A 13472-nucleotide genomic window follows, 5' to 3' on the forward strand; every position below is an offset into this window, starting at 1 on the left:
CCTACCATGATTCTGTGGCCTCCCCAGCCATGTGGAACTGTAAGTCCAATTAAACCTCTTTTTCTTCCCAGTCTCAGGTATGTTTTTATCAGCAGTGAAAAAGAACTAATACAGACTGTTAGAACCTTCTAATTTATTTTATGCATTTTTTGTAAATTTGGCTCCATGAAAGTGCATTATTGCACTATTGACTTTGTGTGTAAGCATGGTGCATATGCGTAAAAACATTCAGACTTCCTCACTAAATGAAGAGATGTCATCTTTTAAATATCTGCACTTGTGAAAGATAAAATTTCCAAAGATCTCAACATTTTGGGCAACTGCCTATACAGCGTTGACCCTTCTCAGCTTCTAACTGATTCCATCAAAAGACTTAGGGTGTCTCCCATGGTATTTCAGATGGCTGCAGGTGTGAAGCTGTACATAATTACCAACCATAGTGCTATGCATTTATACATTTCCCTTTTTGACATACCTTTCTTTTTAAGAAACAAGGTCTCACTCTGTCACCCAGGCTGGAGTGCAGTGGCACAATCTCAGCTCACTGCAACCTCTGCCTTCCCGGCTCAAGTGATTCTCCCACCTCAGCCTCCCAAGTAGCTGGGACTACTGGTGCATGCCAACATACCCGGCTAATTTTTTTTGTATTTTTAGTAGAGACGGGATTTCACCATGTTGGCCAGTCTGGTCTCGAACTCCTGACCTTGGGTGATCTGCCCACCTTGGCCGCCCAAAGTGCTAGAATTACAGGCGTGAGTCACCAATCCTGGCCTTTGACATATTTCTTTATGAATATGGTTTGTCTGCTTAAACTGTTGTTATTAGTACATCTGAGGGTTTATATTTGCAAAAATATGCATGTTACTATTCCCTATTTTATTGTGCAAAGTGGCCTATGAAAGTTCTGTCGTGTTTTTATGTTTCTCAAATAAATTCCCTTTTAAAATGTAAATATAGGCCGGAAGTGGTGGCTCACACCTGTAATCCCAGCACTTTGGGTGGGTGGATCACTTGAGGTCAGGAGCTCGAGCCCAGCCTGGCCAACACGATGAAACCCTGTCACTACTAAAAATACAAAAATTAGCCAGGTGTAGTGGTTCACAGCTGTAATCTCAGCTATTCGGGAGGCTGAGGCACGAAAATCGCTTGAACCCAGGAGGCAGAGGTTGTGGTGAGCCAAGATTGTGCCACTGCACTCCAGCCTGGGTGACAGAGTGAGACTCTGCCTCAAAAAACAAACAAACACCAACCAAACAAATGTAAACATATGTATTTAAAATTTTTTTAAATTATTTTTTCCTGAATTATATTTTGGGAATTTTGACCTTTCAGGATTCCAACATTCGGAGTTACAGTGTTTGGGATTGTGACTTTAGGGGTAGTGGCCCAAACCCAATTATATTCTGTAAAATTCACTCTCCTTCATGTATAGCTGTGTCAGTTTCAACAAATGCATCCAGTTGTGTAACTGCCACCACAATCAAGAGGCAGAACATTTCCAACACTTAAGACTGTGTGGGTGCTTCTTTGTGGTCAACCCACCTCCCCCTACCACCTCCAGCTCCTGGTAAAACAACTGATCTGTTTTCTATCCCTACATTTTTGCCTCTTCTAGAATGTCTTATGAGACCTACGGTATGCAGACATTTGTCTGGCTTCTTTCATTTAGCAGGATGTGTTTGAGATTCATCCATGCTGTTATGGGTAGTTGGTTCCTCTGATTGCTAAATAGTTTTTCATTGAATGGATGTACCACATTTTGTTTATCCACTCACATTGAAAGGTGTTTGGCTTGTTTTAGTCTTGGGCACTTATGAATTAAGCCACCATAGACATTTACATGCATTTTTTATGGATATATATTATCATTTAACTTAAAATGCCCAGGAGCAGAATGGCTAGGTCCATGGGCAGTGTGTGCTCTCCTTTACCAAAAACTGCCAAACTGTCTCCCACAGTGGCCGTACCATCTTGAATTCTCACCAGCAGTCTTTGAGGCTCCATATCCTCACCAATACGTGGCACTTATTATACTCCAGCCATTCTAGTGGGTGCGTAATGGTCTCTCATTGTGGTTTCAGCTGCAATTTTCCAATGACTAATGGTGTCAAGTGTCATTTTATGTGCTTATTTGCCACATGAATATCTTCTTTGGAGAAGTGATTGTCCAAATCTCTGGCCCATTTTAAAATTTTTTATTGAGTTTTGAGAGTCCTCCCTGTATCCTGGATATCAGATACACATTTTGCAAAGATTTTTCTCCCAGTGTGTGCCTTGTCTTTTCATTCTCCTAACGGTGTCTTTCAAAGAAGAGAAGTTTTTAATTTTCATGGAGTCTAATTTATCATTTTATTCTGGTATGGATTATGGTGTTATATGACTTTTGGTGTTCTAAGAGTCCATTCCCTAATCCAAGGTCACAAAGATTTTCTCCTATGTATTTTTCTAGAAGTTTTAGTTTTAGGTTTTACATTTAGGTCTATGATCCATTTTGAGATAATTTTTAGGGCACAAGGTATATGTCAAGGTTTATTTGTTTACTGGTTTGTTTGTTTGCATAAGGTCACCAATTGTTAATATTTGTTCAAAAGACTATCCTTTCTCCATTGCCTTTTGTATCTTTGTAAAAATTCCACGGACCATACATTTTTGGACTCTCTGCTCTGATCCATTAATCTATGTGTGGGTTCTTTTACCAATACCAACTCTGCACTGTCTTGATTACTGTCATTCCATGGTAACTATTGAAATCAATTAGCATATAAGTCTTCCAACCTTTTTTTCAAAATTATTCTGTCTGTTCTAGTTACTTGTCTTTCCATATACATTTTAGAATAAACTTGTCAGTTTCTACCCAAAAATTCCTGCTGGAATTTTGATTGGGATTGCATTGAACCTATTAATCAGTGCAAGGGGCAAATGAACATCTTAAAAATATTGAGTGTGCCAACTCATGCATGTTATATAGCTCTATAGTTCCATGCTAGTACATAGAAATTGGCCTCCAATTGATCTTTGTACATTGACCTTGTATCCTAAGACCTTTTTCAACTCACATACTAGTTCTAGTAGCTTTTTCATTTATTCTTTAGGATGTTTTACATAGATTATTATGTTGTTTGCAAACAAAGACCATTTTATGTCTTCCTTCCCCATCTGTATATCGTTTATGTCCATTTCTTGCCCTATTGAACTATCTAGGACTTCCAGTATTCTGTTGAATAGAAATGGTGAGAGTGGACATCTTGCTTTGTTTCCAGTTTAAGGGGGAAAGCATTTCATGTTTCACAACTAAGTACGATGTTAGCTGTAGGTTTTTCATAGATGCCTTTTATTAGGAAGAGGAAGTTATTGTCTAATACTAATTTTCCAATAGCCGTTATCATGGATGGATAAATTTTGGATGGATTAAATTTTGTCAGATGTTTTTCCTGCAACTATCAAGATGATTATATGGTTTTTCTTTTTAGGTCTGTTGCTATGGTAAATACATTGCTTGATTTCCAAATGTTGAACCAGCCTTGCATTCCTGTGATAAATCCCACTTGTTCATGATATATTATCTTTTTAATATATTGCTGAATTTGATTTGCAAATAGTTCATTGAAGATTTTTGCATCTGTGCTCATGAGGATTCATGGTCTATAGTTCCACATTCACTTTTGCAGCACCTACCCTGAACAAGGTACAAGGGAGACCCACTGGGGAGAAGAATGTAGATTCTGACCTCAAGAAACTTGTGTCTGACCACATTGCAAAAGAAGATGTTTTTCAAAATAGAAAGTGTGATTCCCATCTGTTACCTCACTGGAGTCTCAGTACTCCCTTTAGAGCTGGGAGGCATATTACCATCTAGGCACAAGGGGGAAACTGAGGCATCAAGCGATTAAAACCACTAGCTAGTGGCAGAGCCAGCCAGAACCCTAACTGCTCTCCCAGGCCCTGCTGCCTTCATTGCCTTTGACTGGAAACCTTCTCTCTCCATCCCTAAGGTCACAAGCTTGGGTCAGCTTTGGTTACTTCAAAATGTACCTGAATACGTCCACTTCTCCTGACCTCCCATTCAAGCACCCCAAAACAACCCTAAACAACACTGATTCTGTTGACAAGACTTCCTGTCTCCATTCTGCCTGTACAGCAAAAATAAAGACCATCACACTCCCTCCTCAGAACCCCCTAAATGGCTTCCATCACAATCAAAATAAAATCAAACTCCACATGGGGCACAGGAAGCCAGGTGTGATGGCCCCTGCAGCCTCCCTGACCTACTTCCTGCCCTTCTCCCTCCCCCTGGCCACACTGGCCTCTGGCCATTATGTGAGCACACCAAGCTCATGGCTTCCTGGTGCCTGGGTGCCTGTTGTTTCCTCGGCCTGGGACACACTGAACCCCGAGGTGCTGTGGCTCACCCACTCCCTTGCTTCATGAGGGTTTCTGCCTAAATGTCCTCTCCCCAGAAAAAGCCCTCCCTGGCCCCCTCTCCAAGCCCACTCAACACTCCATGCCTCCTCCTACCTCCTGCCCCAGATGGGCTTTCCTTCATAGCATCATCACTGGGGCTGTGTTCCTGCACTCATTTTCTGTCTTTCTCACAAAAGTTTGTGAGCAACATGCAGGCAGGACTCCTGTTTGTCCCCTTCACAGCCATGTCCCCATGCCTAGACACTATCTAGCACCCAATAGGTACTCCAAATATATGTGATTAGGGAGAGGGAGTATCATGGGCCTTCTGCAGGCATCCCCAGCCCAAGGAACAGAGCAGAGCTGAGAGGTGGGAGAAGGCCTCACTGTCACTAGCCTGCACTCCACCCTGCCACACCCCCCTCTGCTGTCTTCCACAGGCCTGGCCACCTCCCCCATGCAAGTCTTACAGCTGGGGCTGCTGTGACAACAGGGGTGAGCATTCACCCAGTGCCACAGTGTGCCAGGCCTGGGGGATGATGTTTTTCACATGGGACTCTCCCACCCCAAGAAGGGCGTAATTTTAATGCCTGTTTTACATGATCAAGAGGATTAGGATAATGTTGACCTGCACATAGCCAGTGCCTGGTCCTTAGTAGATATTCAGTAATAGCAAACTATTAGAGTTAGCAATATTCCCATCTAGCAAGTAACAAATAGAGTCAAATCAAGCTTGAGTAACTTCCCAGGATTGGAGAGAACAGAGACAAACAGATTGGTATTCAGAGCCTGCTCCACCAAGCAATTTAACTTTTATAAGCTTCAGTCTCCTCGCCTGTAAAAATGGACAATACTACCTGCCTGGTAGAGTTCTATGGTGATTACAGAAAATGACTTATAAAGACCTGACACAGTGTCTGGTACACAGCCCATGCTCAGCCAAAGGGAGGCAGTAATCGTGAGAATAGTCATGATAATGGTGGTGGCAATGATGGAAATGGTGGTGGCATTGTGGTAATGCTGGTGATGGTGATGGTAATGCTGATGAAGGACGTGATGATGGTGATGATAGAGATGATTATGATGATGATGGTGATGATAGTGATGATGATGATGGTGATTATGATGATGATGGTGATAAAAACAATGATGGTTGATGATGATGGTGGTGGTGATGATATGATGGTGGTGATGATGATGGTGATGGTGATAATGATGATGATGAAGGTGGTGATGGTGCTTATGATGGTGATGAAAGCAATGATGGTTGATGATGGTGATGATGATGGTGGTGGTGGTGATGATAGTGATGGTGAGGATAGTGATGATGATGATGGTGGTGGTGGTGATGGTGATTATGATGATGACGAAAGCAATGATGGTTGATGATGATAATAGTGATGGTGATTATGATGGTGATAGTGATGATGGTGATGATGATGAAGGTGGTGATGGTGATCATGATGGTGATGGTGATGAAAGCAATGATGGTTGATGATGGTGGTAATGATGATGGTGGTGGTGATGACGGTGATGGTGAGGATAGTGATGATGATGATGATGATGATGGTGGTGGTGGTGATGGTGATTATGATGATGAAAGCTATGATGGTAATGGTGGTGGTGGTGATAATGATGGTGGTGGTTGAGGTGACAATGGCAGTAGAGGAATAGGTGAGGATGGCAAAGACTAGATTCACACCCAGTTCTGACCCCAAAGCCCAACCCCTCTTCAGCACACCATACTAGAATCCCTACTCTGCCTTCCAGCATCCTCTACATCCATGGTTTGCAAGCCTTTTGGTCTTAGGGTCCTTTATAGTCTTAAAAAATTACTGAGAACCACAAAGAACATTTGTTTCTGTAGGTTATGTCTATCAGTATTCACTAAATGTTTTAAAATCTGCATTTAATTATTCATTTAAAAAGTAACTATTATAAATCCATTACATTGTTAATGTAAATAACCATTATTTATGAGAACCAACCATATTCTACAAAACAAAAATATTTTGTGAAAAGAGCAGCATTGTTGTACATTTTTGTGAGTCTCCTTAATGCCTGGCTTAACAGACACTAGCTGAGTCCTTGCATCTGCTTCTGTATTCTCTCCATTGCAATATCACACATAGGCAGACTCCAGAAAACCCCACTGTAAGTTGTAAGAGAAAAAGGGTGGAAAGGGCAAATAGCATCCTAGTATTACAATGAAAATAACTTCGACCTCTTGGACTCCTGAAAGGGTCTCAAGGACCCCCAGAGGCTGAGTCTGTCCACTTGGGAGACTCCAGGCACACACTCAGAATCACTGCTCTAGCTCCTCTTAAATGAGTAGCCATCAGCCGGGCATGGTGGCTCATGCCTGTAATCCCAGCACTTTGGGAGGCTGAGGCGGGCAGATCACCTGAGGTCAGGAGTTCCAGACCAGCCTGGCCAATATGGTGAAACTCTGTCTCTACTAAAAATACAAAAATTAGCCAGACGTGGTGGCAGGTGCCTGTAGTCCCAGCTACTTGGGAGGCTGAGGCAGGAGAATCACTTGAACCCAGGAGGCGGAGGTTGCAGTGAGCCGAGATCACTCCACTGCACTCCACCCTGGGTGACAGAGAGAGACTCTGTCTCCAAAAAAAAAAAAAAAAAGAGTAGCCATCTCCAGCTTTGGGCTGTCTCGTTGTTCCTGCAGGGGTGATAGGAGAGCCCCAGGTTATGCATGCCCCAATACTGACTTGTCCTGAGTCCTGGGTGACCCTCCCTCCAGATCTTGGTCATCTTTAGGGCCTTTCCATCTGCCTCTCAGTGCGCAAGTTACACCTGCCAACCAACACCAGTTCCATAAGAAAGTGACTTCTCAGTGGTGGCCCTGTGAGTACAAGCAGGGTCTGCAGCATCTGGGATGCTCCTCCCACCCCACAGACCTGGCCATGCCATTCTGCAGTCTTGGGTTTCTGTACCCCGAGAGGAAAAGGTGGCATCTCTCCTGGGCATCACAGGCTGGCCACTAAGCCTGCAGATTCCCTGGGTCAGATCCTGCCTTGGGACAGTTGTCTCCTTTCCACACCCACTCACTGTGTCACCAGGAAGCAGCCCCAGGCCCTCCCCAACAGGTGGAAGACAGATGTGCCAGATTCCCCATGATCCTCCCATGGGCAGTTTGAAGATCCCTGGAGGGAAGCCAGCCTTCCACCCCAATGTGCATTTGCCCAAATCCTGCCCCTCGGGGTATCCAGTTCTTCCTGGCTGGAAATCCCAAGCCGAAAGGGCAACTTCTAGCAAAAGCGTAGACCCTCCACTGCTCCCGGGAGGTGCTGACCACCCCATTCAACCCTCTCCATTAGTAGGGGCCAGGAACGGCCTCCAGCTTGAGGCACAGAGCCAGGATTTGCTCCATTGAGGCTTCCGGCCCCAAGGCTGTGCACTCAACAGGGACCCAGAACACAAGCATTTAGGACAGGAAAGAAGTTCAACCGGCTCACCAAAACCAATGGCATTCAACCAGAAAATCAACACAACATTGTCAAGGGTACCTTGTGCAAGGCCAAAATCCCAGTACCTGTGAATGTACACTATTTGGAAATAGGGTCTTTGCAGATCTAATCAAATGCAAGATTTTCAGATGAAATCATCCTGGATTACCCCAGTGGGCCCTAAATCCTATGGCTGGTGCCCTTATAAGATAAAGGAGATGGAGATTTGAGACACAGACACAGAAAGGAAAGAACGCCGTGGCTGAGGATGGAGGCAGAGATTGGAGGGACTCATCTCCAAGCCAAGGAGTGCCAAGGAGTGCTGGCCAGCAGAAACTGGGGAGAAGCAGGGAAGGACCCTCCCCCGGAGCCTCCAGAAGGAACCCAGCTGCTGACACCTTGATTTCAGGCTTCCAGCCCCCAGAACGGTGGGGGAACCAATTCCTGTTGTTTCAAGCCCCCCGGCGTGTGGTAGCTTTTTGTTCTGGCGGTTCCGGGAAACGAGCACACCTGTTTACAGTTGGTCTGTTGGTTGAGGAGAAACACCGGGGTTTCATGCGGTCCTCACATCCTCCAGGGTCACTGCGTGTCTTCGAGCACCAGCATTCTGAAGTCAGGGATGGGGTCACCCTCATGGGCTGTCAGTGACTTACTAGGAAGGCTCAATGTCTCCTTAACTTGGAGCCAGATCTGGATGAGGTGACCCTGTGTACTTCTGGCTTACGGCAGGTGCTGTTGGTTCTTCCTGAGGGGCACACGCACCCAGGATGCAGAGGGCAGGCCTCAGCTTTGCTTCAGCCCGCTCCTCCTCCTCTGTGTCCCAGAAGGGCCCTGCTTTCCTGCAGCAGGTCCTCAGCCCCAAGCCAACGTGGAGGTTCAAGACCCAGCTCTGATCTCAGGAGTCACTGCCAGGGAGCATCGCCTGAGTGAGCAGGCTCTGGGAGGCTGCCCCTCCACCTGCGGGGTCTGCAGCCTCCCAAGTGGACACACCGGGCTTCCTGGGTGAGAACTCAGACACGATGTGCCTCCCTTTGAGATGTGTCTGTTCCAGGTGCCCCTTGATCTGCTCCTTCGGGTACCAGTACCGAGGAGACCCTACCCCCAGGTCTCTGCGGCCTTGCCCAGGGCTCTCTCCACACCCACAGCTGCCCGACATGCTGTGCCTGCTTCTTGGGCAGGGTGAATCCCTGCCTCCTTCCTCAGAGCGGGGACAGAAGCTTCCCCCCAAGCCCCAAGCAGGAGCCTGGGCCCCCGTGAACTGCCCCCTCCCAGCCTCCCTCCCTGCCTCCAGCACCACTGTGGGGCAGGCAGACGCCCACGAGTGTGGCAGATGCAGCCCATGGCCAAGGGTGACAGGCAAGGGGCTCCTAAACCCAGGTCCTGAGCTGGGCGTGCCCCTGACTCCTGAGAAGAGGCCTGGCTGGAGCCCAAGCCAGCGCCCACAGCCAGCAGCTTCCCCGGAGCAGCTGCCTCCACTCAGCCTGGGCACCGGCTAGCTTTGGGGATCTCTGGGCACTTCTTTCTTTACTCCGTGAGATTTCTGGGGTGTATCCCAACCTCACTGCTGTGCCCACGAGGCCCTGCTCCTCCTCCTGGCCAGGTGTGGTGGAGGATGGCATAGGGCTGGCTGCCCATAGCAGGGCCACAGGCAGAGCCCGCCACCCTGGGAATCACCTCTGAGAACTGGCTCCACACTCGTGGGGACGTCTGAGCACGAGCTTATCCCACATATCCAATGCCGTTGAGCAGCACCCACAGCCCCCCAGAGCCACCTCAGCCTCCCACTGAGTCCTGCGGAGGTTTTGACCCTATAAATAGCACCTTCTTGTCCTTTCAGGCAGGAGTCCAAATACTGTCACCAAGAGAGGTGGGAAACTCCATTTTTATTATGATCATATTACAATGCCTGAATCATGAGTTTAGATGTGGCTTTCTGGAAGACAGGGGTGTGTGTGGGTGTGCATGTGTGTGTGTGCACGCACACGTGTGCATCAGAGAGAGAGAGACAGACAGAGACACAAAGTAAGAGAGTCAGATAGAGACAGGAGGACAGAGCCAGAGAGCCGGAGTGAGCCTTCAGGCAGCAGGCCTGCTCAGGACACGTTGTGGGCAGTGCGGCCCAGAACTGGGAAGGGAGTCCTGCAGGCTGCCCCAGGAAAAAACCAAAAGAACAGAAAACAGCCACTGCTCCACCCCGCTCCCCACACCTGGCTTTGTGACTCAGCCCAGGAGACACCACCACAGTCTCCCTAGTAAGAGGGGGAGGAATGCATGTGGGGATCCAGTACATCCCTGCTCCTCCTCAGGCCCCCAGCCCCTGCACCTCTGTGGGATCCAGGAGAGGAAAGGACTTGGCTCCCTCCCATGGCTGGTGGCCCAAAGTAGCAGCCATGTCCAGCCCTGAAGGAGGGAACAGCTGGGAGAGCCTGCCTCCTGTAACCTGAACGCTAGCTTAGCTTCCAGTCCTGCCTGGGACGCTCCCCAGTGGCCAGACTGGAGCTGGTGGCTTCACCTCCTTGACTTTCCACTTCAGCGTCTGTAAGGTGGGGATACTGATAACCACAGGCTTGCCAGCAGTGCGGGGAGATGCAATCCGGTCATGTGAAGTTGAGGACATAGTGCCAGGCACACGGCAAACGGACCATACCTGCTGCGATGTTTTTATGATGAGCTTTGTGCCATGGAGACTATCTGGACGCTTTGAGTTTCATTGACGCCCCACCGCCTACGGGAGATGTAATCTCCTCCCGCTGCACAGGGAAGGAAACAGAATGGGCTCCCACAGGAGACCACACCTGGTGATGGATGTGCCCTCAGGGCAGCAGGGAGGGCAGCAGAGCCCAGGCTCACCCCTGGGTCTCCCCACTGCAGCCCAGGGAAACCAGGCAGGTGTCCCACTAGGAGTCGGAGACCCACCAAAGTCCAGGTGCACCCCTTACTACTGGGGCCTCAGTTTCCTCATCTGAAGTGGTTATTGCTGCCTTAGAAGACTGAAAAGGGCCGGGCGTGGTGGCTCACGCCTGTAATCCCAGCACTTTGGGAGGCCGAGGCAGGTGGATCACAAGGTCAGGAGTTCAAGACCAGCCTGGCCAAGATGGTGAAACCCCATCTCTACAAAAAATACAAAAATTAGCCGGGTGCGGTGGCAGGCGCCTGTAATCTCAGCTACTCAGGGGGCTGAGGCAGGAGACTCGCTTGAACTCGGAGGGCGGAGGTTGCAGTGAGCCGAGATTGCACCACTGCACTCCAGCCTGAGCGACAGAGTGAGACTCCATCTCAAAAAAAAAAAAAAAAAAAAAAGCAGGCTGAAAAGGATTAAAGGAGATAACGGATGACAGTTTGCCGGCTGACACCTGCTTAAGTTCTCTCCCTAGGGGGCCACACCCAGCCCCGCTGGCTCCTGTAGTGGCTGAAGCCCTGAGCAAGGCTTCCCCGGTTGGTGGCACCTCCTCTGGATTGGGCCCAGCCCTGTTCCCACATGTCCTGGCCACCCCAGCCCTTCCCAGGGAGGCAACCAGATGTAGCAGAAGGGGCAGGGGATTTTGCGGGGGGGTTTCCTCTGAGCCGGTGGGTCTTCATCATGAACCAGGTGGCAGAGCACAGCAGATCAGAGCACAGTTCGGGGGCCAGAGAGGTTGGTGACTGCCTCGCCTGCCGTGCCTCAGCTTCCCCATCTGTAAAATGGAGCCAATCACGACAGAACCAGCTCATAAGGTTGTGAGGCAGATTAAATGCACCAAGTGTCTAAAGCTCTCAGAAAAGGGTCTGACACGAGAAAGGTGCCCACAGCCATCTTATTCACTCCTCAGTCAGTGTCAGGAGGAGTAGATGAGATGAAGAATCTGGGACAGGGTAGGGGCCCCATCAGCAGAACGCTTTGGGGGCTTAGACCAACCACCCAAAACCAAGGTGTGATGCCAGCAGGTGGACATGTATTCACTTCTGGGGCAGGGATTCTTGACCTCAGCATGACCAGCATTTGGGGCCGGGTCACTCTTTGTGGTGGAGGCTGTCCCATGCATGACAACGTGTTTAGCAGCATCCTCGGCCTCTACCCACTAGACACTAGTAGCAACCTCCAATGACGATGACCAGAACTATCTCCAGGCAGTGCCAAATGCCACCTGGAAACTGGAGGCAAAACCGCCCCTAGCAGAGAACTGCCATTCTGGAGATTTGGATTGGAACTGCCCTGATTTTAAATTGCACTGTGCTTGCAAAGCATTTTTTAAATTCTTACTTATCACAGACATATTTTTCTGAATTACCATAAATTCCAAACTAACTAGCTGGGCGCTGCAAGCCTTTCCTTCCCATAGTCCACTCATGGTCCCCAGTGCCCATCAACAGCCAGCGCTTGCAAAGTCTGTTGGCCCACTGGGGACTTACGGCAGCTCATGCAGCGGAAACTGCTCTGGTCATCGCCATTTACAGATGAGGAAACTGAGGCACAGCCAGTTGCACAAACTTGCTCAAGGGCTCCTGGATGGTGGGGCCTACTGGGCGTGCCCCCCTAACGCTGGTGCCATTGGCACCTGGCTCTGCCCATCTCTGAGGCCTCTCACGCCCTCATTTCCTGCGTTGGCCACCAGGCGCAGATGCCGTGTCCATCTGACAGGAGAGGAAGCGGGGTCCCAGGAGGAACAAGCCACTGCCTGGTGACGGAGCTTCTTTCTGGCAGCAGCAGGATTCGGACCTACCTCTTGTTGGGGGCAACCTCGTCGGCTCACTGCCTCTCCAAAACCAGGCAAGAGGCTGGAAATGGGGCTTTCTGGAAAAATGCAGAGCCTGATGGGAAGTGGGGCAGACAACCGACACCTGTCGCTGAGCGTGGCAGGTGGCGTGTTCTTCATTTCTTGCATGGCCATCTGGCTGTCAGACACCACCCAGTGAGAGGCTTGACCCTCATCCTGCCCCACCCCAGCCCCACCCTGCTGTCATCTATGGCCCCTTCCCCCACTCTGTCAGGTGCCTCTTCGACTTTTGACCTCTGCCCTCAGCAGTGTCATTTCATGAAACCCAGGCCCCAGACAGCCAGCATCAAGCAACTGGCAACCTTCCCTACTTCGGCCCCTGAGACCTCCGCCCTAGGGATAGGGGCTTTGTTTTCTTCCCTAATTCCCTTTGGATTGGCTCCAGCAACCAGCAATTTACCAGGCAGCAGCACCTCAGCTTTGGGCGGAGTCTTCAAAGAGCAGACCCAGCAGGTGTCTGTGGATCCCAGCTGCACAGACCCTCTCCTGGAGAGGCAGAGGCCGCCTGCCACAGGCCACGCGGAGCAGGGTCCCACCACGGCCCTGAGCATCTTGACTGAGCAGTTCTGCATCCCAAGGCCTCACAAGGTGACTATGGAATGGCAATGCTAGCCCTGGGGGTAAGCTTAGGGCAAGTCCGAGCAGCCCACTCGCCTCCGTAAGCCGTGGGTTCCTGTGATCAGCACACAAGCAGCTGGTGCTGCTATCCCCAGGAGGATACCCACCAACTTGTCTAACGGGGTGGGCAAGGCCAGGGCTGAGACAGGAAGGGGTCTGGTTTGTTGTGGGCAGAGCGCCTGCATGCTGTGCCGCTCCCCCTTCAGGTGCTGGAAGGAACCTTCCTGGGCCGCTC

Source organism: Hylobates moloch, unplaced genomic scaffold (assembly GCF_009828535.3).
Source record: "Hylobates moloch isolate HMO894 unplaced genomic scaffold, HMol_V3 SCAFFOLD_5, whole genome shotgun sequence".
Lineage (NCBI taxonomy): Eukaryota > Metazoa > Chordata > Mammalia > Primates > Hylobatidae > Hylobates > Hylobates moloch.